The sequence below is a fragment of the Stegastes partitus genome, unplaced genomic scaffold (genome assembly GCF_000690725.1).
Source record: "Stegastes partitus isolate 25-593 unplaced genomic scaffold, Stegastes_partitus-1.0.2 Scaffold1900, whole genome shotgun sequence".
Taxonomy (NCBI): domain Eukaryota; kingdom Metazoa; phylum Chordata; class Actinopteri; family Pomacentridae; genus Stegastes; species Stegastes partitus.
Genome location: NW_007579631.1, coordinates 18,341 through 42,166, shown reverse-complemented (window position 1 = coordinate 42,166; position 23,826 = coordinate 18,341). Strand labels below are relative to the sequence as shown.

The following is a 23,826-nucleotide window of genomic DNA, read 5'->3' as shown; positions in this document are numbered from 1 at the left end:
CGCCTTTCCTTAGGATGCGAGACTGATTGACACGAGGGGAGATCTGTTTTGTTTTACTGCCGCTCAGACATGACACATGCCACGGCTGATGTGAGCCTCCTTTGCTCAACGTATATTTAGCGTAGCGCATGTTACATTTCTAGCCCGGGGGGGGCGAACATGATGGGATACAAAAATGTGCGCCGCGGCGTCCTGCACGAACTTGTAAACTACATGAAACACTTGTGCGAGGAAATGCATCATCTGGACTGTGACAACGTTATGTTTCACGGTCTTTAAAATTATTACTGTCATTTTTCTTCTGGATCACATGAGACAAGAGTAATACAAGTAATTTAATGAGCCTTTGTCTCGGTCCAAGACATTACCTTGTCATCTGGATTCTTTGATGGAAATGTTAAATATCCTGTGGCCCTTGACCTCAGAGAAAAGATTCTGATGGACGCCAGATGTTCTTTTATGGAAGCATATTTGCCGTCATATGTATGCAGTATTTTGCAAACTGTCATACATTAAAAAAAAAAAAAAGAAGTCTACATTTCTATACTCTGTCTCCGGTTCTCTTCACCCGTCTACCATCCATTTTTATTCCTGCAGTGGTTGTACGCACAGGCCCCGTGCAAGGAAACACAAGGTAGCAATACCGTCAGGCTTGTCAGTGCATTATCAGTCACACCACTGAGCTGCTCTCACAGTGGTTTACCCAAGGGGTTGGGAGTGTTTGATGAGGCAGGGGAGAAAGGTAAAGATTCAGAACAGAGAGAAGCAGAGTTGCATTATCATCCCTGTTCCCCCAGGGGTTGATAATTAGCAGGCACCACAACTATTGATAACTGTCGCTGGAGTTGCCAGCTGCAGCAACACTTGAATCATTGCTTTTAACTATTGCTAAAGGAGTCAGAAGAGATAAAAGGGAAACAAACTTTTGTTTATGGCTGCGCATTTTAGTGAAAAAGACAATCAGCGCTCATTTTTTAAACTAAAAACTTTATTTTTGAATGAAAGGTGCTATATGTTCAACGCCGTCTCAGCCGGCATTTGCATAAATGTCTAAAACTCTGTAATTATAACATGACTGTCTGATTTTTAATCATATTTTAATCACATTTTTAGTCATTCTAGTGTTTGACTGAACAACAAAATTAATTCAAAGCACATCATAAGAGACTGTTTATGATGCAAATGATTTGGTTGGAAAGTTGCTGATTGGCACGGTGGCCCCTTAGGCAACAACATCCATTTCAGAGGCGGGTGAAAGACCTCTCTCTATCTGATAGATCTCTCTCTCTCTCTTTCTCTATGCTAAAACATCTCAGTGGAGGCCAGGCCTGCTTGGCCTCTCTGTCAGCAAATGTCACTGCTAATTATGACAGGCTCCTTGTTCCCTAACAAGTCAGCGTCGGTGTAGTTAGGTCTGTTTGACTGGGTCCTACAGATGAATTGGGCTCCAATGACCCCTGCGCTCCTAGGGGGTGCTGTATGAAGGTAATTGCTCCAATATCCTGAGCTGCAGGGATATGTAGTGCTGACAAGTTGGTATTAGTCAAATATGGCGGTTCAGAGGGCGGCTCTGTCTTCTGTGGCCCTGCTGGCCGGCAGGTGTGGGAGTCTGGAGGGTGGAGGTGTAACACTGATACTTATCACACAGCGACAGTCAGGTTGTGGGACTGTTTTCATGTGACTTGCTCAACTTTTGGGAGTGAATCTTGCACAGAAAGCCACACCAAAGCCTACACAAGAACGGCCAAATTTAAAACACATTTTCTCACTTACTCCCACAGACGCGGAACATGTTTTATGTCATTTGGGTGAAGTGACCCTTTAATACCTCACATTTGGAACAATGTGTGAGTTATCTTGGCCTCGCTGCTGACTTCAAGTTTGCTGCCATGACGCTTTGAGGACAACAAATACGTGTGTTCCTCTGGTACTAATCATCGTAATTAAAGTGTCATCCTGTCGTAATATAAAGCCGACGCTGTGATTAAATCAAAAAACGGCGGTGACATTATTTTCCCGATCCATGTGTTTAAGAAGCGCCGATCTGCTTTTGGAGGAGTGCGCTTTGGTTTTTCTTGAAGTCACTGTGATTGATGTAACATTTGGGGGAAAGTTGAGTGACCTCACATTTCCCTGGATCGTATCATCGGACAGGGCGCTGAATGATTACATCATATTTCACGGAGAACTGAGGAGAAAATTGATGACATCACAACACAGGTGTGATGAGCGTCACTCCCGCAACAGAAAGTCATAATTCATAGCGAGAGGCCGGACTGGTGTGTTTCTGCACGAAGAATGTGAGCAGAACAGAGTCGTTTTTTTTTACTGCATCATTCAGTGCCAACACCCAGTCATGCGCCGTCTCTCTTTCTTATCAGATGTAATTACACTAAACATTTTCTGTTCAGGAAAAACACAACCTGAAGGTTTCCACCCCATCATTTCCAGGTTTTTTTTTGTATGTCTGTGATTACGCATGTGAGTTTAAGTGCACGCAGGCATTCGAACATGAATCTGCGCAGCATGTCGTTGTAATGGGTTTGTGCGACTGCGTGCGTCTGTGTTGTGTTTCCTGCTAGTTGTTCGCAAATGTGAGCGCATACAACTGGCAGATGCGAGTTTACCCAGGGCTCTTGCGTGTCCTTCATTCCTTCCATTCTAAGAAAAAGCAAATTAAGAACATGAGAAGGAAATGGTCTATCTCAGCGACTGAGTGATATCTGGAGAGGGAGTATTACTGTGGCGTCGGAGGGGAGGAGGAGGAGGAAGTGAAACATTCTCACACTCATACAAACAGTCAAGGATGTATGACTGACACATTGAGGCCAAGATTCGCTCGTAAATTCGCATGAAATGACATTATTTTGTTGGAGTTTTGATGTTTGTAATAACACCCCTGGAAAGAAAATGCACTGTATATGAAAATGGATGGAAACATTCCTGCATATGCAATGTGCATAACAAGTAGCTGCTCATAAATACCGCAGGGCAAATCTCTTTGTCAATAGCTTGTCAGTGATACTGTCCGCGGCAATTGTATTTCTCATTATCAGGTATTCCTGTTGGGAGAAAATGATCTTAATTTGATCAGTGTCGTAAGCCCTCTCGCAAGCTCGGATCTCAGCTTATCCTTTTATGTGCGGAATTACAAATGGCCCGATTATAAAACTTTCCACAATGGCGGGTGGGAATTAGCAGGCTAAGCATACACTAATGCTATTGTACCCTCATCAATGATGTATAGCTGAGCTCTTCGGCGGTGGCCTTTTCCACAGAGCAACAGCCGCCAGAGAGCGAGGGAAGGAAGGACGGACAGAAGCCGAGAAAGTACAGTTTGAAAAGAGAATCAACCGGTATTAATACGAGATTAATGTCCGTTGGCTTGAACTGACACGCGGCACTATTATTTTTGCTCCTCCGCTTTGAACAAGTCTGGCTATTAGCTTTGTCCCGGGCCTATGAATCTATATTTTCTTTCGACAGAAGAGCCATAAAGGGACAGTGGAACATCAATTTCTTCCTGGGACTTCAAAGAGAGACGTGAGGCCCCGTAGAGCCGAATGACTGCTGCGTGGCACACTGTAGCCACGGATATCAAAGGCTTTTTTTTTTTTTTTACATTCATTGCTGTAATGAAAGAGCAGAGAGAGCACAAAAGAGGACTCGATAGTAGCCCACCCTCTCTCCTCCCAGCTTTTTTTGGGCATGATTGTATGTAAGTATTAGTCAGAGTTGAGGATAGCCTCTCCAAATTGAGACCCTCTTATTGCAGAAGCCAGCTGAAGCACCATTCACATTAGGGAAGGGACAATGTGCTCATAATATCTATATCAGCGGTGTCCTGTCTTAATTCACTTTTATTACATCCATTCATAATGCTCTCATAATGATGAGATGGATCCCAGCCAAGGGATTTTCACAGTGTCACCTTTATTATAGCATACTGTGATTTGTCATTTGCTACTCTACAGGTCCCTATAATGAGGATAAGTTAGACTTCTCTGAATTAAATCTAAGGATAAAATGCCACCATGCTATGTATTCTTTATCATTAACCCTGTATTTGCCCACTGGAAGTAATACACTTAAGTATAATAAATGGGAAGTCTTCGGTTTAAAACAGCAAGGAAAAGAAAGAAAACCCCCAGTACAGTTGGAGCTAATATTTCCCCTTAAATGTGAACAAACACATTTAGTGTGTGCACAGAAAGTACACATTGTTAGTGTGAAACTTGCGCACATGTGCACACACAAGTTCCTCGGTGAAGTAGCGAACACAGCTGGAGCTGATGTCATTAGTGCACCGTGTGATAAAATATCACACAACATCATGCATCAAGCACAGACATAAAGAAACAAACAGGCCAAATAAACATTTATACTAGCAGGGCAGAGGGCTGTTTGTGATTTTCCTCTGTGCCTTCGTTCGTTTAGCTGTGGATGGAATGGGAGAGGAGGAGGAAAAAAACAAGCAAACAGCGTTACTGTACGACGGCTGAAAAACTGGGTGTAGTTCAGACACAAAGCAGCTGTTTTCACACCAGTGTTGGTTGATAATGTCCAGCTGAAGGATGAAGAATGTTCTTATTAGTTCTTTATCAGCTGATGGTATGTCCCAAAGCCCCGGAGAAGCAAGCCTGGGTGGATGTTCTCGTTAATCCAAGAGAAGAAAAACAGCTTTTTTTTGAAATATGTCTTTGAGATAAGAAACGAGACTTATAGAGCAAAAAACCTCCATCTGAGACAGATGTGATTGATACACAGATGTGAATCCTATATGTACATAAAGGCTCATACATGCAACCCCAAAGTCTGCACAGTGAATGATTAGAGATGCAGTTTTGGGGGGAAATCTTATCACCTTTATCTCCTTACAAGAAATTACAGTCGATAGATCAGTGTACAGTAAACACGCCAGCACCTTGTTAGCTTCCTACAAAGTCTAGTCCTATCCAAAGGTAACAATCTACCTGGCATTGCCCTCATGGTCAACAAATTACCTGGCCTATAAAACCCCCCCTCAGAATCTTTAGTTTTCATACAGATTAAACAACCAAGATATACAGCTCGTGCCAATTAGTGAACTTTGAAGGCGCTTGTTGGCTTATTTTGTTCCCGTTGGACGGAGCCAGGCTGCTTCCTCTGTCTCCGGTCGCTGTGCCAAGCTAAGCTTACTGACGGCTGTTGGCAGTGGCCTCATATCTATCGATTGAACTTCTCCTCTAATTCTTGGCAACAACATGAATAAGCATATAACCTTTAAACCCCAAACTCTAATCCTCCACCCTGCATAACTTCAACATTAAGCGGAACAATTATCATAGTCATTTAAATGTTGTCCAGATTGATGGATACGTGTCCAACTTTACCACAGCTGACATTCTGCCTCCTATAGGTATGTCATCCATCCATTATCTATACACCGCTTAATCCTCACTAAGGTCGCAGGGGGGCTGGAGTCTATCCCAGCTGCCTTAGGGTGAAGGCAGGGGACACCTGGACAGGTAACCAGTCTATCACAGGGCTACACTTAGAGACAGACAACCAAGCACACTCACATTCACACCTACGGACAATTTAGAATCACCAATTAACCTCGGCATGTTTTTTGGACCTTGTGGGAGGAAGCCGGAGAACCCGGAGAGAACCCACGCTGCACGGGGAGAACATGGAGACTCCACGCAGAAAGATTCCAGGACACGAACTGGCGACCTTCTTGCTGCGAGGCAACAGTGCTAACCAACTGCGCCCATAGGTATGTAATTGTTGGTTTATTTTACAGCCCCTACCCCCCTCTGGTCATTATTTAAACACCTAAAAACCTCATCTCTATGCATCACAATTACATATTTAAGATTTTTCTTGGTGAAAAACATCCCATCATGCCTCAGGAATGCACAAATGTATGAAGCCCCAGCCTCTTTCTCTGCACACGGTTAACCTACACGCTGCTCACATACTGCCAAGCTACTCTATGCTACACAATGGCAAGTGGTAATATTTGAATAATTAAGTCATACATGCTCTCAGGCGAATCATTTGCATATTCCCGCACACTGTAAATTACTTTTATTACTTACAATCCCTTGAATTTGCTACACTTGCTTCTTTATTTGTCTTGTAACTCTTGCTCTCTACTGACTTGTAACATTTGCTTTTTTTAAAAAAATCTAATTATCTTTCTCTAAAAAAAAGGTTCTCACTTGTCAGCGTTTAATGTTGTGAACAAAACCACCAAATTCCTCATATGTGGAGACCTATTTGGGCCTAAAACCGATTCTCATTCTCGCTCTAGTTGAACCGGAAACCGATTCTGAAGAAGAATAAAGATTCAGAAAGTCCTACATGACATGTAAAACCCAGTAAATCTGATTTTTGTGTTTTTTAGGCTGCGTATTTTGCTCTTGGTGTGTCTTCAGTACATAACAAAGCACTGTACGGGCTTGTCAAAGTGCAAAAAGGCTTGATTTTAACCAGAGGTAGTCTTTATAACCATGATCGCGGTCTTTCCTAAACTTTATCCAAGTAGCTGTAGTCGCCTAAATGCAACCGAATCCCAAACGAAGAAAAGGGTGGATCAGAAAACACTCATTTGAATCTAACTGGAACATCTGCTTGAAACCATTTTACTGTTTCGATATGAATCCTCCCATAATCCTCAGAGACTTTGCAGCATGTTCTGCTCCTATGTGGACATGTGCTCCTATTAGCCACACACGAGAACACAAACTTCTTTCTTTCTTCATCTTTTTTTTTTACCTGCAGGCGAGCGATCACTTGTGCAGGTGCTCTGCTTTCCCCTCTATGAATAAAGGGACCTTGGCTGTCCCTATTGAAAAGCTGATTCCTCCTCATTGAATAGGAAGCCCTTGTACTTACATCGCTCTGTCTACCGCACTGATTGTGTACTAATGGCAACATCAGTCCCCATCTGGTGTCCATCATTGGGATTCAGGGCAGGGCCCGTCCCAGCAGATACATCCGATTAGTCCATCTCATCGATTTGTGCTGGCTCGTCATGACTTAGTCAACCCAAGGTGTCTCTTCTATGACATGCTGTCTCCTTGTGATTTAGTTTGCCAACACTCTAAGTGCATTGAGTGTGACAATAAAATCTTTAATCTAATATGCATCCTAAAGAGGGAAGTGGTGGAGAATAAAGAGGGAGGGAGGGAGACGGAGGAGGGAGGTAATGTTCTCGATGAGCTCGGATGTAATGAGAAAGGTTTGTGTCAAGTTTATTGATACGTACAGGATACAGATCCTCAGGTTTCCAACGCTACACTCGGCTTTTAATCCCGACCGATGCTACAGGTGCAACATGTGACATTAAAAGGTTCGTCAATCAGTCTTCTCAGGTGTCAGATGACAACTATACACTCTTATATGGAATACATCTGCTGTAAGGAGAACTCTGATTATCATCCTCCAAAATAGATTTTTTTTTTTTTTTGCATCTCCAGCTCCAAAGAGGCAAAATCCTATTTTCTCCTCATACGTATCCCAACCTAATCTGCGTTTGCAGTTTGAAGCATATGATAGCGTGAGTGGGGTTACAGGGCACTATGCATGCACAGTGCTCTCAGTAATTCTAACTGACAAGGATCCCATTGCCTGGGCTTGTGAGAGAGCATCATATTTATGGCTGTGTGAGCTGTATATCAATGAGATTTGGAGCTACACTGTCTGAATAGATCATTACACAGATCTCCACTACACTGCTTGATCTACTGTATCCGAACGCCGCCGTGCATCTCTGTAAACAGACGTAGCATTAGGGAAATGGCGTGTCTTGTAATGCATAGTAATGCATTGTAAAAAAAAAAGTGGAGGGATGCTTTAGAGAAACTTGATGATAAAGGAGGATGATTCTAAAGGTGTCTTGAGAGCATATTTAATGTTTCCTTTTTTATGGTTTATGATATAAAAAGCAGGCCATTATACCTGAAAGGTGCCACTTTGTCTGTATCCAGTCAGTGGTTTAGTTTTATATCTCTTTTGATGTCAGGATATCTCATTAATAATAAAAGAGCTGCATCTAATGGAGGACGCAGCAGATTCCAAATCAGAAACTCTACACTTAATATTAATTAAAGTGCTTTTTTTGTTGTTTTTTTGCTGTTGTGACATACCTCGAATTGGTAGATGTTTTAAGAGAAGTCGTTCAAAAGGATCCTTATCATGCCCATAATTGCTTGTTGGCATAGCCGACCTGCCGCGTTGACACCAGACGTACGGAGCTCTTTTTAATGAGTCTTTATTGTGACGCAGTGTTTAATTGCCCACATGGCAAAAGAAGAAAAAGAAAGAAAAGACAAGGTATGACTCTCCCACCTACTCAGTCAGTAAGCCCTCTGGTTTCCCCCTGCTGTTACCCCGACTGTGTGGATGTACAGATTCTCAGGCTCCAAGCCAGACACTTGTCAATTTGGCCAGAATGACTTCTATATATCAGCGAGAAGCTCCTGATGAAACCAGTTATCCTTTATCAAAAAGGCATTACTAGAATTATGGCTGAAATCCAATTGGACAATAAAACCTCAAAGTTAGACAGTAGTTTTAATGGAGGACTATAAAGTAAAATACTTTCAGTGCATAGGATGTGAACGTACATAACAATGTGCAAAAGAGTTTGCACAACAACAACAACAACAAACACATCACTTGATGGTCCGTGATGGCGCTGTTTTCCTCCTCACTAATCAATCACACCGAAAAACCCCAAAAAAACAAAACCTGTGCTTTTTTGGAAAATAGAGTTCAAGCCATCTTTTGCGCCACTCTGCTGGAACATGTGAGGGAGAAAATGGGCCTGCATGAGAAGTAATCAACGCAGCCCACTATGATATTGACAGCAGGTTAAGAAAGGGACGGGGAAAGGAAAGCTCTGTTTCCATGCCGGAGAAAATGAAAGCAGCTGGGGGTATACGCTACAGTCAGACAACAAACATGCTTGTTATTAAGTGTTTTTTTTGTATTTTTGAGTTTGTGTATTTGTGGGAGAAAGACGGGACGCAGCAGGAGCGGAATGCAGTCATGGCTGTAAAGTGGGTGTGAAAACAGCCATGTTCACTGACCTCCTGGCTGACCTCCCCACCCCTCCTCCCCTGGTAGCTGATAGTGGTGTCCTCTCTCCTCGTGTGTGTGTTGCAAAAGAAAAAAAAATCTTGAGGGGGAAAAAAAAAGTGTGCACGTGATAACACTCAGCCGAGTCTGTGTGTTGGCATAGTGAGTGCAGCCATGAGTGCCCTCCTGTCAGGGTGCGGATGTGTGCTGATAGCTGTAAGTGAATGGCCCTGAGTTTACACTAGTCCAAGAGAAGAGGTCAAGAGGATTATCTTAAAATATTAGCTGCCCTCTTACCCTTTTCCTCTCTCCTCCTCCCCCTCCTCTCCTTTTTCTCTCCCCTCCTGTTTTCTTGCAGGGCACCTGTTGCACTCAGTAGACGTCTCAGCGTTTCACTGTATCAGATTTTCTCCACTTTACAAGAATAAAAATATTGATGCAGTGGGTTTGGCACTAATGTGTTTTTGCAGTCATTTGTATTGGTTGACAGACACATCGCTGAAAAGTGAGATTAGATAAAGACTGAAGAGGTAAAAAAAGAATCACTCAGCTCTTTAGAATCATTAAAAAAAAGATTTTATAATATTTTATGACACTTAGACTCTGCTCTACATGAAAAAACTTTTACAACACACAGATACATACCTAATGCAAGGATTAATCCACTTTACATTCCAAAATTAGGATTTTTTTATTTTATTTTTATTAATAAATCATGCCAACATGTCTATAAATTCACCCCAGAGGTCCTGCAAATGATACACCCTCTTCCCATCACATTTTTTTCGTTAGATACGTCCCTCCTGAACGCAGCCCGGCTCCTTACAGTCCTTCCTAAAGCTTCATAAATCCTCCCTGTTGAATATTTGTCTGATTAAATCGACGACAGACGCGGTTTCCAGGCGCTCTCGAACTTGAATCTGTCCCCCGGCTGAGTCAGCTACTGGCCACTGCGGGGCGTCTGGGCGCTGGAGCTGCGCCTTGAACCCCCTTCTCGGTCCGCAACAGGCTGCCCGCTATCTCATCCAGCGAGCCTGCTGCATGGCCATCATCTGTCAGCGCTGCGCTCTCACAACGGAGGAGACACCAGCAGCCGCTCAGTGCGCACGGACCTGTGGAGTAGATGTGACCTTTTTCTGGAGTTGAAATCACATGTAAGATAAAAAGAGCATTATTTTTAATAGTAATACTAAAATAATAATTGATATTATTAAAAACAAATGAGAGGAAAAGCCCAATCATGATCATATTCTCGTTTTTTTTTTTTGGTTTAATTTCTGCGATCATAAAAATGATTATTAGGTTAACGTCCATTATTACCTCAATATAGGCTTCCTTCTGTTATTTGGGGGAGGAAAAAAAAAAGTTAAATTACATTAAGAGAAAGTAACTGAGCCCATGATCTTCTTTGGTCCGCTGCGTCCGTTCGCATGTAATTAAACCGCACCGTGCGCACTTATCAGTCGGATCTGACAGCGGAGCATCTAAAAGCGGTCCCCGTCCTGCGCACCTCTCCCCCCCTCTGTCCCCTTCCAGCCTCTACCTTTCCTGTAATTGAATTAGCTCGCTTTTTAGGTGGAGGAGGGGGGGAGGGGCTTGGCTTTGTTCGAGTGACGCCCATTCAAATAATTCCAAACCAATGGGACTATCCCCCGCTCCGCCGTAACCAAACCCACTCTCTCAGTTGGCGTCTGGAGCTGCCTGCCTTTGCCTTGCCTTTGCCTTGCCTGCGCCCTCACCTTCCTGCGCGTCCCGGCGTTTTAAAAAACCACAAGAAAGGGGGTGAAAGACTTTACACGGCACGCACATGGGAGAGCGCAGCATTGTTCCTCTGCTTCTCTTTTTTTTTTTTTTTTTTTTTTTTACATTCCTGCACGATGGCTTATATATGAGGGAGGACACTTGGTGATGCGGACATAAACAAGCGTCTCCACGGACAGAGAGAGAGAGAGAGAGAGAGAAGCGCATGAGAAAACACAACGCCGTCTGTCCTCACCGACAACCGAGAAGGACTCCTCCCCGCCCGCCACGGCTGTGACACCACCGGTAAACCGCCGAGGACAAGGATAGCAGTCTGATTTTTTTTTTATTTCTTTATTTTTTCTTCTTCTAAACGCTGGAAACTCAACGTTGCCATTCATCCGCCACTGACTGACTGTATGGCTTTAAAAAGTTGCCTGGAAAACATGGACATCTGACGTGCGCCTCACAGCGTCATTGGACACATTGAGCCCCCCTCTCCTTTTTTTTTTTTTTTTTTTTTTTTTTTCTTTTAACTCCATCACATCTCGGGTTTACTAATCCCCCCTCTCTGCGCTTTCGGTTTGGAGTAAGAATAAGTGTTCAGCAGTTGTCATTTGCCCTGACACAGGCTACATCCAGCAGAGAGAGNTGGAAACTCAACGTTGCCATTCATCCGCCACTGACTGACTGTATGGCTTTAAAAAGTTGCCTGGAAAACATGGACATCTGACGTGCGCCTCACAGAGTCAAAGGACACAATGAGCCCCCCTGTCGTTATTTTTTTTTTTTTTTTTTTTTTTTTCTTCTCCTCCATCACATCTCGGGCTGACTAATCCCCCCTCTCTGCGCTTTCGGTTTGGAGTAAGAATAAGTGTTCAGCAGTTGTCATTTGCCCTGACACAGGCTACATCCAGCAGAGAGAGAGAGAAGGAAAAAAAAAAAGAGGGGCACCACTCTCAGTCCAGGAGAAGACGCTGCCTGTTGGTGCTGCGCATTTGTTGGGCTATGTGCTGATCTCACTGTTTGTGCGTTAGAGGGAGAGAGAGATATTTTGTCAGCCCACCACGGATTTGTCAGCGCTGACATCCTGCACGAAATAAAAAAAAAAAAAGAAAAAAAAACGCTCCATGATTCATCTGGACTCTCTCGCCCCGCATCCGAGAGAAAAAACACACACGGTGACGCGGTTGGTTTTGTAACTTCACCATAACCTGAACAAGTGTCATCTCCAAAAAAAAGTGTCACCCTCATCACGTCGCGCTTCTCCGCTCGCCTTTTCTATGTTTTGCATTCGCTGGGCATTCACCAAACTGCGCCAGAAACAAACGGCCACATGTGAATGAGACTGTCCCGGTTGAAGCGCCCCGTACAACTCGACTGACTGAACCGACTGCTTGAAGAGGAATACGTGCCGAAGTTTCGCTGTAGTGATGCTGCAATTGGAAATGGTCCTCTTCGTCTGCCTGGTGCTGTTGATGTGTGTATTTAGCCAGGAGCCCAGCTCCAAAGTAGTGGCCGACCGCTACGCCGTCTTCTGGAACCGGACCAACACCAAGTAAGTGGCCTCGCACCGGGCAGGTTTTCACCGCGTCTCCCCTTCTTCTGCTTCTTCCTCTGCGTGGCTCCGCAGGTTTGCTTGGACCACATCGGTGTTTATTCTCCGCAGTGAGGGCATAATGCCAGTTAGCCGCAGGTACAGGCAGTAGCTGAGGACAGGAGAAGGAATGTAAAAAAAGACTGCTGTGTTTTAATTTTCATACGTGGCTGCTGGTTGAACAGCGCGTCCCCCCCTCCGAGAACCGACGGATGAAAACCGTGCGTAATAAGGCCCGGACGCGTTGTTCTCGCTTCTGCTGTTGCATCGCTGTCAATACTGTCCACATAAGGTCAACAGCTTCATTGAGAATTACTCAGTTGCAGGTACAAGGACAAGAGCTGTAAAAAAAAGGCTGTAAAAACCTGGAACATTATCTCGTGTTGTTCGGTGGAACCAAGCTGAGTAGTTCCACGACCCCACTGCACCCATTAACACCAGAATGCAACCAGTCAGGCTCAACTCCTAAACAGGTCAGCACAAATCCGCCAAAGTCCATTTACCTACGAAATGTTTCCACTCTTTAGTGTATTGGCTTCATTCGGGGAAAAAAAAAAACAACTTCCCTGGTAGGCGCAGAGAACAGGCCGGATCAGACCTGCGTAGTGCGAGAAGGACAGCTTCTGTGCGTCGTTGTGTGTTTTTTCCGTGTTTGGAGTGTTTCACCTGCCATGCGACTCTGTTACCATATAGAATACTTGTAAATGTAAGAGCTTAATGTTGAAGGGAAATATTAAAGAGCACCATGGCGTAGTTCAGTCACTATAATGTCATTAACGATCTGAGCTCATCCAGAAGTGCCAACAGGAGAGCTTCGTTAATGTCACAGAGGCAGAAAAATGACATAAAATGACTCTTTAGCAACAAAAACAAACAGTAGGTTGTACCCAAATGGCATAATCAGATTATTTGTGTTAGATTTTAGTGTTTCTCAGGTTTTTTTTCCTCCTTTTGGCTGTTATTTTTTAAAACAGCCCTTTAATTACCTTTTAAATGAAGAAATGGTTCACTTGGAAATTGAGCAAAATTAATACAAATTTAAGTTTCTGTGTTTTTCAGTCAGTATTAAACAGTTTGTAGTTTTTTTTCTTTCTTTTTTAAAAATGCAGTGTAGTAATGTGGCATATCTGGACCCATTACATTAAAGCACACTGTGGTAAAGTGAAAAAAAGGCGTTTTTAAAGCTTTTAAAGAACAAATAACAGATTCATTCGCTTAAATTAAACCAACTAGTCGTGGAAACACAAAACCTAGTGTCTGTGGAGCAGAGAGAGGTTTCCCTCTTTACGTGGAGTGTTCAGTATGGACGCCTATCCTTTCAAAACTTTCTAAAACTTTCTGTAACAGCGTGCAGCTCCCTAAAATAGACAAAGTTTCCCTTAAATGTAAATGTACGTATTGTTTTTTTCATATTTTTCCATATTGGTTGCTCGCTCAGAAGTTTAGAGGCACAAAGTTCTGATGTAACGTCTCAAAATGTGTGTGTATGTACTCCAACAGTTTACTGTCAGTGTTGTCAGGAGCTGTAGGAATAAAAAGAGGTGGCTTTTCACTTTTATTATTTATTTAGAAAAATAAAGAATTAAATGTTGACTATTTTAGGATTTAGCAAACGTGTGTTTGTTAACTCAGTTAAAATAAAAGTTTCTCAGACGTGCTTCAGCCTCTCTGGCCGGGCAGCCTCGAGTCGACCTCAGTGTACGTCGTGCACGTTTTGTCCGAGGCAGCGTTTCCCACTAAAAGTCCCTCACGGAGCTGCACTGTGCCGCCTTGTCCCGGGCTTATTAAGTCTAAACGCTGCTGGTGGAGTTTACAGAGATCTTTCACTTAACTGCCAATGGCTCTTAGTATTTGTTGAATAAAATCCTCAGCTTACCCTCCCGAGTGCGCAAAAGCCATTAATAGCACACGCTGAATTTGTTGCACAACTATTTACATTCAGTTTGAAGTTTGGGAAAACATGATTTATTGCTTGAAACAATTAGTGGTCGGGAGTACAGAGCGGAGGGCTGACTGTAAGCTCTCCTGCTGAAGCCGGGGCCAGCGTAGCGGGGTGTGTAGATCCTCGGCCTGATATACCATCGAGCATGACTGCTGTGGTCTTGGTCCCTGCTCCGACTTTACCCCGACTGTTTATTTATGGAGCGCTTTCCTCAACAGAGGCAAACACAATTTTGAGTTAAATCTTGATTTGTGCCGTTGATAGACAGACTTTCATTAGATTGCACTTTTTTTTTTCTCCTTCTTCTTCCCCTCCAACAAAAAAAAGTTTTAACTTGATACCTTCCAGATGTGCTGACAAGTTTTCTCATTTTCAGTAAAAAGTGTAGTTAGAAAAAAAAAGGAGGAAATTTAAGTCGTGTTAATCTCAGAAAACAAGACGATTGTGATCCACTCGCATGTTGTTTCTCTTCCTCTCTTCTTCGAGTCCCCTGTAAAATCTGAGAAATAGATAGTTTCCTGAGCCTCATCTGTTTCTGAAGCTCCGACTCGCCCGAGGAAAGGAAACAGGTTTTCACAGAGGCTGTAGTGCTAACACCAGTCACTCTGTTCTACTTACTCTAAATAGAGTTTGCTTGACTCTCGCCCCTGCAGGGCTGAGGTAGGAAGGTAATGCAGCGGCAGAGGAAGCAGAGGCAGGGAGAGATAGCAAACTGGTCTTATTGATGACTCAGTTAATAAATATCGAGTCCCTTTCCTCGTGCATTACTGTAGAAACCTGGCGTGGCACTGTAGCGCAACTCGTCTTTGTTCCGAGGCTTCACAGTCACGCCGAAAGCACGGCCGCTGCGAGAATTCACGCCGTGAACGCCCATTGCACGCAAACAGGCACGTCTGACTGACTTTATGACAGCAGTGAATTAAACCTAATGTGTTTGGAAACTTAAAGGATCATTTCAATGTTTTTTTTTTTTTTAAATTCCTACTTTTACTCTTTCTTTACATTCTTTGCTGCTGGCGTGTGACCACAGTCGTTTAAGACGTGTTTTACAACCTACAGAAAATCTATTTGTCGCCATTCTTTTTATTTATTTTTATTTTTTTATTGTTGCGCCATATGAAACTGCATCCCAAGCTAGACAATGCATCGCTCTAAAGCAGCAGTTTTGGGTTTTTCTCGTAAAAATCTGTTTTGCTTTTTAATTTATTGTAACCAAATTGGATGCTTGGATATGTCATGCTCCGCTTGCTTGCTTAATCACCTGAAATGCACAGAAAGAAATCTTCTGGGGAGAAAAAAAAGCCTCAACATGGAACCAGAATAAGAACTTTGTCGCATCTGTTTGGCTTTTTTTTGGTGGTGTTTAGCTAGATTTGATATTTAGAATTAAAAAAAACCTCAAGAAAGTCAACTTTAAATTGTTTCGTTGAGGGAAAGTTTGAAGACAAAAAAAAATAAAAAAGCGAAACTCAAGAGTTTTAGTTGGTAAACAAAGCACAATGGTGTCGTTCCTCTTACAGCTCGTCATAACCTCTTCTGGGAGCTTTTTTGTGTTTTAAATTGAACTTTATGTCATCGTTAAATTAGTATTTCTTCTCCAGTTTTCCAGTGGTCCAAATTAGCAGCAAATTGCAGATCAGTGTGGAATACTTTATTAGTTAAGAGCATTATTTGTGCCAGCGGTGCCACGGTTATTTCTGCTGGGTGTTTTGTGTTGTGTTGGCGATCTGGGTCGAGGCTGGCGGGGGAATTCCTCGCTGCTTCGTTGGCTCCATTCCACCGTTGTGTCTCACAACAGCAGCGTGAGACCAGAAACTTGTTAACTACTCGATTATTTGGAATATCGCACCTTTATCTCGCTCTTTCTTTGACACGTTCACACTTTCTTTTTTTTCTCTCTTTTCGTGGCTCAGATTTCCTGCGAGGTTTTTCTCTTAATGGCTTAATTTAGAAGTTTACCACCTCGCCCGTCAAAAACGCACTTTGAGGGGCCCCGTTTAGAGACGAGCGAGAGATCCCGAAGTTTCGTCTGTCCTTTGAGAGTTCCTCCGGTTTGAAATAACATTCCTCTCTGTGGATTCTGCCCTCTGCTATTCCGCTGACTGTCTTTGCTCGTGAGCATTTATTCTAATAAGGGGACAGACAGCGGCTCTAATGATGTCTCAGCTGTAGTGCCGAAGAGACGGCCCTTCCCTTCCCCTTCCATTCTCCTCCTCTGCCCTTTCTTCTTCCCCATATCCCTCTTTGCCTTTCTTCAGCGTTGCCTCTCGGCTCTCTGCTGCCTCTCCCCGTCCCTTTCTCTGCCTCTCTCTCTCCCTCTCCCTCTCCCTCCCTCCCTCCTCTCTCTCTTCTTTCCAGGCACAGAAAATGAATGAATACAATTAGATATTTTCGGAGTCCCTCCACGGTTGACGGTGGAGAAAGACGCGCAGAGGTCAGGCACACTCTGAGAGGAGCTCAGGGAGAGGTCACACACATACGGCGAGGAATAACGAAGCAGAAAGTTGGCCTGTGAATGACAAACTAGTAACTAGGAGCTCTCCTTGAAGTGGAAGGTGTTATTAACATAAACAGTTTGATGCGGTTGTGGTCATGCAAATTGCTCAAGGTGATTTGTGTTTTTCGCTGCACAATTTGTAGCTCAACAAAGACGTTACTCCGGCGCCGAGCCTCCAGTTGTAGTTTGCACATTTGCATTCTTAAAACGGGAAGCGACTGAGCTATACATATATTTATATAGAGTTATAGGGTTACGTTGGTGGTGGTGGTGGTGGTGGTGGTGTCGGCTTGCCTTTGTTGCAGACGTGTCTGGCTTTGTCCGTGCATGTTGTTGTGAGCATGAGGTCATGCAGGACTTCTTTAGACTCCTAGATATCAGAATAATTATGTGGCTTCTCATTACCTGTCGCAGACCAATGGGAGCTGAATAAATCTCTCGTCACATGTTGACCTTACACAAAGGCACACGAGCCTGGAGGTGGGAAACGTGTCGACGTGCCCATCTGTCTCCAACTGATGTGGAAATTTTGTGTAATATTTTTACTGCGTGAACTTTTATTCATAAAATGTCGCTTTTTTAAAAAAGTTCTGTTTGCGTTGCCTGTGATTTTTGACCCCATGCTAGTCGTCCTCCTCGTTTCTCTGCTCTCTCCCTCCGTCTCTCCGTCTGAGGGGCTGATTAGTTCTCGTTAATGACCCCTTTGCTCTGTCATTTTTTTTAATGCCCGTGGCATTGGCAAGAGCCGGCCGAGCTGGAGGGACGGGACGGCGAGTTGGAGGCGGCGGGGTGCTGGGATGGGGGGGACACAAAGAGACCGAGTAATAAACGCGGGACCTGACGGAAAACCAGCAAACTGTAATGACGGTGTTGTGTGATATAATACTTTTATTGGGTTTAAATGGCAGTTTGTGTTTTCTCACCAGACCTGTAAATGCACTTTCCATTTAAATTAGATTTTTTATTTTTTTTTCTATTAACTAGAAAATGAGCCCAGCAGGCAGTAGTCAATGCTTAGTCAATGTGCTTGGCAGAGCAGCTGTTCTTCAGTGCGCGGTGGAAGAGGGGGAGGACTCTTGGCCGTGACCCTTGTGGAGGTGCTATGCGGCGGACAGAAGCAGCCCTGTCGCCGGGGGTGCCTGGTGGTCAGGCTGTAGTCTTGGATATGCTAATCCTGTTGAAGGCAGCCTACAACTGGACAGAAAAGACATTCCCTGCATGTGTGTGTAAATGTGTGTGTGTAGATAGAATAATGACTATATGATTTCTAAGCACATTTTGCCCCTGAGAAGCCTTTTTAAATTCAAACATTTGGTGTATTTGAGCTATTTCTGGCGCCTGCTTGTAATAATTTTTTTCTATATTTTTAATTTGTTGAGTTATTTGCATGAACACAACATTTAAAATGGAAAACCCCTTTTTTTTTTTTGCTTATGATCAGATAAATGTTGCCTGACTGAGCTTAACGCTACAAAATTGGTACCAAGCGCCATAAAAAAAAATCCCAAAGCCCGTTATCCGCCAGGGTATCTCGTCTGTATCGACAAACGTGGACAATCGTATCGAATGGCGGCTTCATTTCAGACGCACGTTTGCCCGGGCGGCCACATTTTAACGTCCAGGTTTTTGTTTTCAGAGTAATCTCTCCAAGGTCAGATGGAGTGCTGGAAACGCTGCTATCAGCTGAGCGATCTGTCTTTTAGCCCTCATTCAACCCTTGGCATTCAACCCTTGGGGGAACATTCTGTATAGCTTTACTTGGAAACAATAAAGTATTAACCAGCTTACGCAACGTCCACATGTGCAAAGCTCGATGCAAGACTTGTATTCTGGTGCGAGAAAGATGAAAATAATGTTTTTGCTTGTTTGTTGCCTTTCTATCAGATGCATGCATTTGCTTATTGGCTATTTTTTCTTCTATTCCTGTTGTTTTTGTCTTATTCGTCCAAAGTTGTAGAATTTGTTTCCCTACAGTTAGCTTATGCTACCCCAGTCTACAACTGTATTTTTTCTGTTTCTTGGTGGATTTATTGCCAAATGGAAAAAGTAAACGCAGAAAAAACACTCGATTCATTTTAGGAGACCAAACAGCAGTGATTAACAGGAGCACAGGGGTTACTGCAAGTCCAATAAGTGTTGAACCGCCAGTCCAGGAATCTCGCTATTGTGTATTCCAGGTCCTGAAAATGGCGCTACCATATCCTTCTCCAGGTCCTCTGCTCTCCGCTGTAAGATGGAGGCTTCCGAGCAGCTGTTACTGTAGGTTGATCTATCCCCCCCGACCAGAAAGGGGCGCTACTGAGAGACGTCTGATAGCCTCCCGGTGCCCCTCTGCTCTCGGCTTCATGCGTTTGAGTACAGTAGAAGTGAAAGCCACATACACTGGCTTGATACAAACCAGCTCTTTATGCTTTGGTTGATTTGACCTCGTTAAACTCATTTACTGTCAAAGTCGTGCTGTATTTACAGCAGCGACACCAGCACGTGAAACAGCTGATGTGGGTTTCAAATTTTTTTATTTTTTTTGTCACCGCTCCACTGTTCAACTGGAAAATGTGACGGGGAACGATTGAGACTGTTCGGGGTTTTTTTTTTTTTTTGCCAGACACATTTTCCACAGATAATTCCTTTCATGGTAGGCTGGCTTCGGACCGTACGCTGCCGTTTTCCTTATTTAACTTGGGGGGCTGCGGGGGAGTGACTGGATGTTTTTCTAGCTGGGCAGCAGTGTGGAGAATAGATCCCAGAAGAGAACACATCTCCAGCTTGTGAATAAAGACCTAATTGACGGGTTGTAGCCAGTTGTAAATGACTCATGAGGTAATTCACAGACAGACTTGAGAAACACACACTGGGACTGTACAGTTGTGTGGTCTGGTATTGACACAATCTTCTTGGTGGATTTCCAGACTTTTGCATCTTCCGAAAACACATCTTTAGCGATCATAAAGTCGTTTTTTTTCCCAGCCTGGAATGGTGCTGTTAAGGCTCGAGCGTTTCATTGTTTGCAAAAAGGGGAAGTCGATTCAGGGGGAAGGACTAATTGATTCCTTGGCCTTGTTTTCGTATCAACACCTCTTTTGCAAAGTTCCCCCCCACGCTGGGACAATTATCCACCGACCTACATGTAAACAAACAAACAAACAATGTTGCTTTCACTTTGTTCAGCCTGCGGTTGCAGCGAGAGACATGCCAATAATAAGCTAGCTGCATTAGCCTGTTTGAATTGACAGTAGGGGAAAAATACTAGCAGCCAATGCCCCCCTCCAACGCTGGGCTGCCAGACTGAAAGGCGGCCATTGTTCTGCTCTGTCTGTCCACTCCACATAGCCCGGGCTGAAAGTAATGCATGCGTTCTGAACGGAGGGAGAGAGAGAAAGAGGGAGGGCAAAGGAGAGGGAGAATGGTGTGAATGGCAAAAGGGAGAGTGCACAGCTGAAGTTGTAGAGTACGGACAGAAAAAGGGAGGACGGGAGGAGGATAATGCGAGCGCCAGACACGAGGAGAGAGAGGCATGTAGTAGCCCGGGGTGACACAGTGTGTGGAAAAGAAAAGGTGGCATTTTCCCTCATTTCCAACTTGCCTTACCCATCCTCTCTCATCTGCTTCCTCCTCCCCCGTCTGCCCTTGCCAAGGTTTAAAGATGCATGTGGCTCGCTGCCTGTCTGTCTCTCTGCCTCCCTGGTGGTGACAGTGGCTCGCTCGCTCGGCCGGCGCTGGTCCTCCAGGGGGGGACGACGGGCTCCGGGGTCTTCGCCCCGAGGAGATGTTGTCTTTGCGGTTTGGGGTTTTTTAGTGACACTGGGGCTATTTTCTACAGAGACAGGATTAAGGCTGCTCAGGTTTTTAGACCCCTGCTTTGTTTCCTGTGACACTGAGGACTCCCACACACAGGCCTGTGTTTACTTGGCGGTACTAAGTTGCATCTCGGTCTTAACTACTGTGACACATTGCACGCTGTGCCCTTGAAAGTGCATTTTCCACTGAAAAGCATGCATCATAGCTGGAATGCCAGGGCGTGTGCAATGTAGCGGCTTAATGGAGGGTTTCATTCCAAAATGCTATATATCTGCTGCGGAGACAAATTGGTACAATAAGAAGGAGCTGTTTTTGTCCTCAGAAGTAGGTCTCTGTTACAAGCGAAGGTTATGGAGGAAAAAAAACTACATTGTGATGAATACTGTTGATAATTATGCATGATTGTGATTCAAATGGCAGATATCTCATTCTGAAACAAATCTCTTCATATTTGTCTTTGACTCAGCTTGTCTTTCGAGCTGCATCAGTTTGAAGGCTCAGGGTCTAATAAGACTAAGTGGGATTTTGCCCAAAAAAAGAAATGAATTATTATTTTTTTAGATCCGTCATACTGTGTTTTAAACATGTCTGATCTGCTCATTTAAAGTTGGATACGCTGAACTTTTAGCAGCATGAAAAGTTCTTTATTTCCCACAGATCTGCTCTCCTGTGCTCCCGAGCCTTTTTATCGGGCAACAGATGCTTGTTTGATCTAAATTCTTAAGAAGAATCCGGAATCAAGCGGTTAATAAATCATATTTAAAAATGTGTAACACTGACGTTGAATTTGGCTTTGATGCCAAGACGAGCGAGTGTTTTTGTGTCGACTCCGGGGCCCTCGCGCACGTGTGATGTTGCGCCGCTAAGTTTGTTTGCATGTTTATCCCGATCCGACCTCTGCTTCCAGGCCCGCTTTAATAAAGCAGCAGAAACACAGGCCCGCTACTATAGCAGAGCGCAGCACTATTCTTGACCCAATTCTCTGAGCCTGCTCCTCCGAGAGCTGCTTGATAGTTTTCCCATTTTGTGAAGTTGCATTGTGTGTGTGTGTGCGCGTGTCGGTCTTTGTTTACGTGCCGCGGTTGGTATTCCTGTGTGAAACTGTACTGAGTGTGCTTTTTTTTCCCCCTGAAGAGAAAAACGATTGATCCCCGGAATGTGTGATAAATCCCATCTTCACCCTCTCCTCTCATCCGAGCCCAGCTTTGACTGGTCTGGCTTACTCTGAACATTATCCCGCATAACCAAATATGACACCCCAAAGAACATAGACGGACAAACGCAGGCAGGCAGGCAAAACACACACATGCATACTCTGGTTTGGAAGCACAGTTCATTATTTCTTTAGTGAGGTTCAAGTTGCAGGAGATGTGGTATTTATTCTGCTTGTTTATTTTCTTCCTCTAAATCAGCGAGCAGTGAGCCTTGGAGTGCAGCAGCCTTTGAACCGCGGCCTATCCCATGACTGCAGCCCTGGGTATTAACCCAGAGCCACTGAGAGGCTTAAAAAGCCATCAGCTCATTGTCCGGAGACACAAAAACCCCCTTCCTCTAAAATCCCTCCCCACCCTCCTCCCATCCTTCTCTTCTCTTTTTCCTCCTTCCCTCCTTTCTTAAGAATGCCTTGAGCTGGCCTCTGCTGGCATTCATATTAATCAGTTTTAAGGGTCTAATGAGATAAGTGAGACTTAAGGGGAGTCCCCAAAGTGGCCTAAGCCCTCCTGATAAACAGAGGTGATGTGCGCCGCCTATGGCTACATCCTCAGGAGTGTGTGTGTTTTTCACCAGGACGGCCATGCATGCAAACGTCTTTAATGTTCCTTAATCTCACCGTTGAGCTCTGAGACCCAGAAACATCACTAAAACTGGAGGAGACCCATCGTCACCTGGCCTTGTAAATGTTGAGGAGGTGATGGATTTATAGGTTCTGGTTGGGTTGTGGTGCTTTTTGAAAGGGGTCAGAAAAGTTTTTTTTACTTCCCTTCTTTTGTCTTAATCCACACACTCACCCGCCCGGAATATAGGCCAGTTGGTTTTCCTCCCGCTCTTTTGCTCCTTGCGCCATATTGTCCTCTCCTTCTCCGTCCTCCCGCCCTTCCTCTTCTCCCGTGTCTGGGATTATCAGATCTTTAACTGTACTGTCCTTGGCTCCAGGGGTCCCCGCTGAGGTGACCCAGCATGCCCACTGTCAGCATTAGGCTCGATGTTGTGGCTGCAGCCCTTGAGTGACAGTCGCCTCCACTCTCTTTCTGTTTCCTCCCTGTTTTTTTGCTCTGTGTTTATTTTCTTTTAATCTTTTTTAAAACCCTAAACCCCCCCTCTCCCCTATTTCTACTTAAGATCTCAGCTCCAAGATAAAGCTACCATGTGTGTGTGTGATGAAACGGTGTGATGAAATGAAAATGTGACAACAGCCAGACACAAAGAGGTAGCCATGTCTGAATCCGCTTTTTTTTTTTTCTCTTTCTTTGAAATATTCTGAATTTGAGACGTCTGAAAATTTGCATTCGTTAGGCAACGGTGATTAAAGCTCAGCAAGGATAACGTTCTTAGGCAAATGAAATAATCTATAATCTGTAATAATCTGCAAACTTCACCAGTTTGTAGACGTGAGGGCTCAGTTTGTTTAAAAATTACACTTGATAAGATCATGATTTATTAAAACAGTGCCTGTTCTTTTCCCCTGTTCCATGGAAAACACCTTCCTGGTTCAGAGAATTAGTTTTCTCACGCACTCGTGCAACAACAGAGGGTCTGCTTGGACCCATACAGTGGAACTACTGGAGTAGCTGTGAGGCGGGACAAGTCCTCAGAGAGTTCAGTTTCACCTGCTGTTCTGTTCCTCAGGGCCGCAGGACTCCACGACCGGAGACATTCCAGCCAGGATTAGAGCGTGCATTGCAAACGGAAGCACAAACAGGGCGGGGGGGAGCGAAGTGGCTTTTTTTTTTTTTTTTTTTTGTCAGAAGCAACATAGCGTTTGGCCCTTTTGACGTTTTCCAAGTCAACATTTTGCTGCCAAAAATTTAGCAATTCTTCCTTTTTAGCAAGTTAGATTTAAGAATGGTGCTACATCAAGTCAAGATTAAAATCCGTTTTTAAGAATATTAAACCGCTAAAGTTGACAAATTACAAAGAAGTAGAAGTAAAATAAAACAATTGTGCACTAAGAAATTAAAAAAA

At 44.0% G+C, this 23,826-nt stretch overlaps 2 long non-coding RNA genes across 2 annotated transcripts; one reads left to right on the top strand and one right to left on the bottom strand.

Annotated features, from left to right (window-relative positions):
* Positions 1-9,622: 9,622 nt before the first annotated feature.
* On the bottom strand, positions 9,623-10,603 carry LOC103373065 (uncharacterized). Its single transcript, XR_521039.1, has 2 exons — positions 10,390-10,603; positions 9,623-10,205 (listed from the first exon to the last, which is right to left on the bottom strand). It is a non-coding gene; the product is annotated as an uncharacterized LOC103373065 (long non-coding RNA).
* A 158-nt stretch (positions 10,604-10,761) lies between these two features.
* Positions 10,762-11,922, top strand: LOC103373064 (uncharacterized). The gene is made up of 2 exons (XR_521038.1): positions 10,762-11,445; positions 11,721-11,922. It is a non-coding gene; the product is annotated as an uncharacterized LOC103373064 (long non-coding RNA).
* Positions 11,923-23,826: the final 11,904 nt, after the last annotated feature.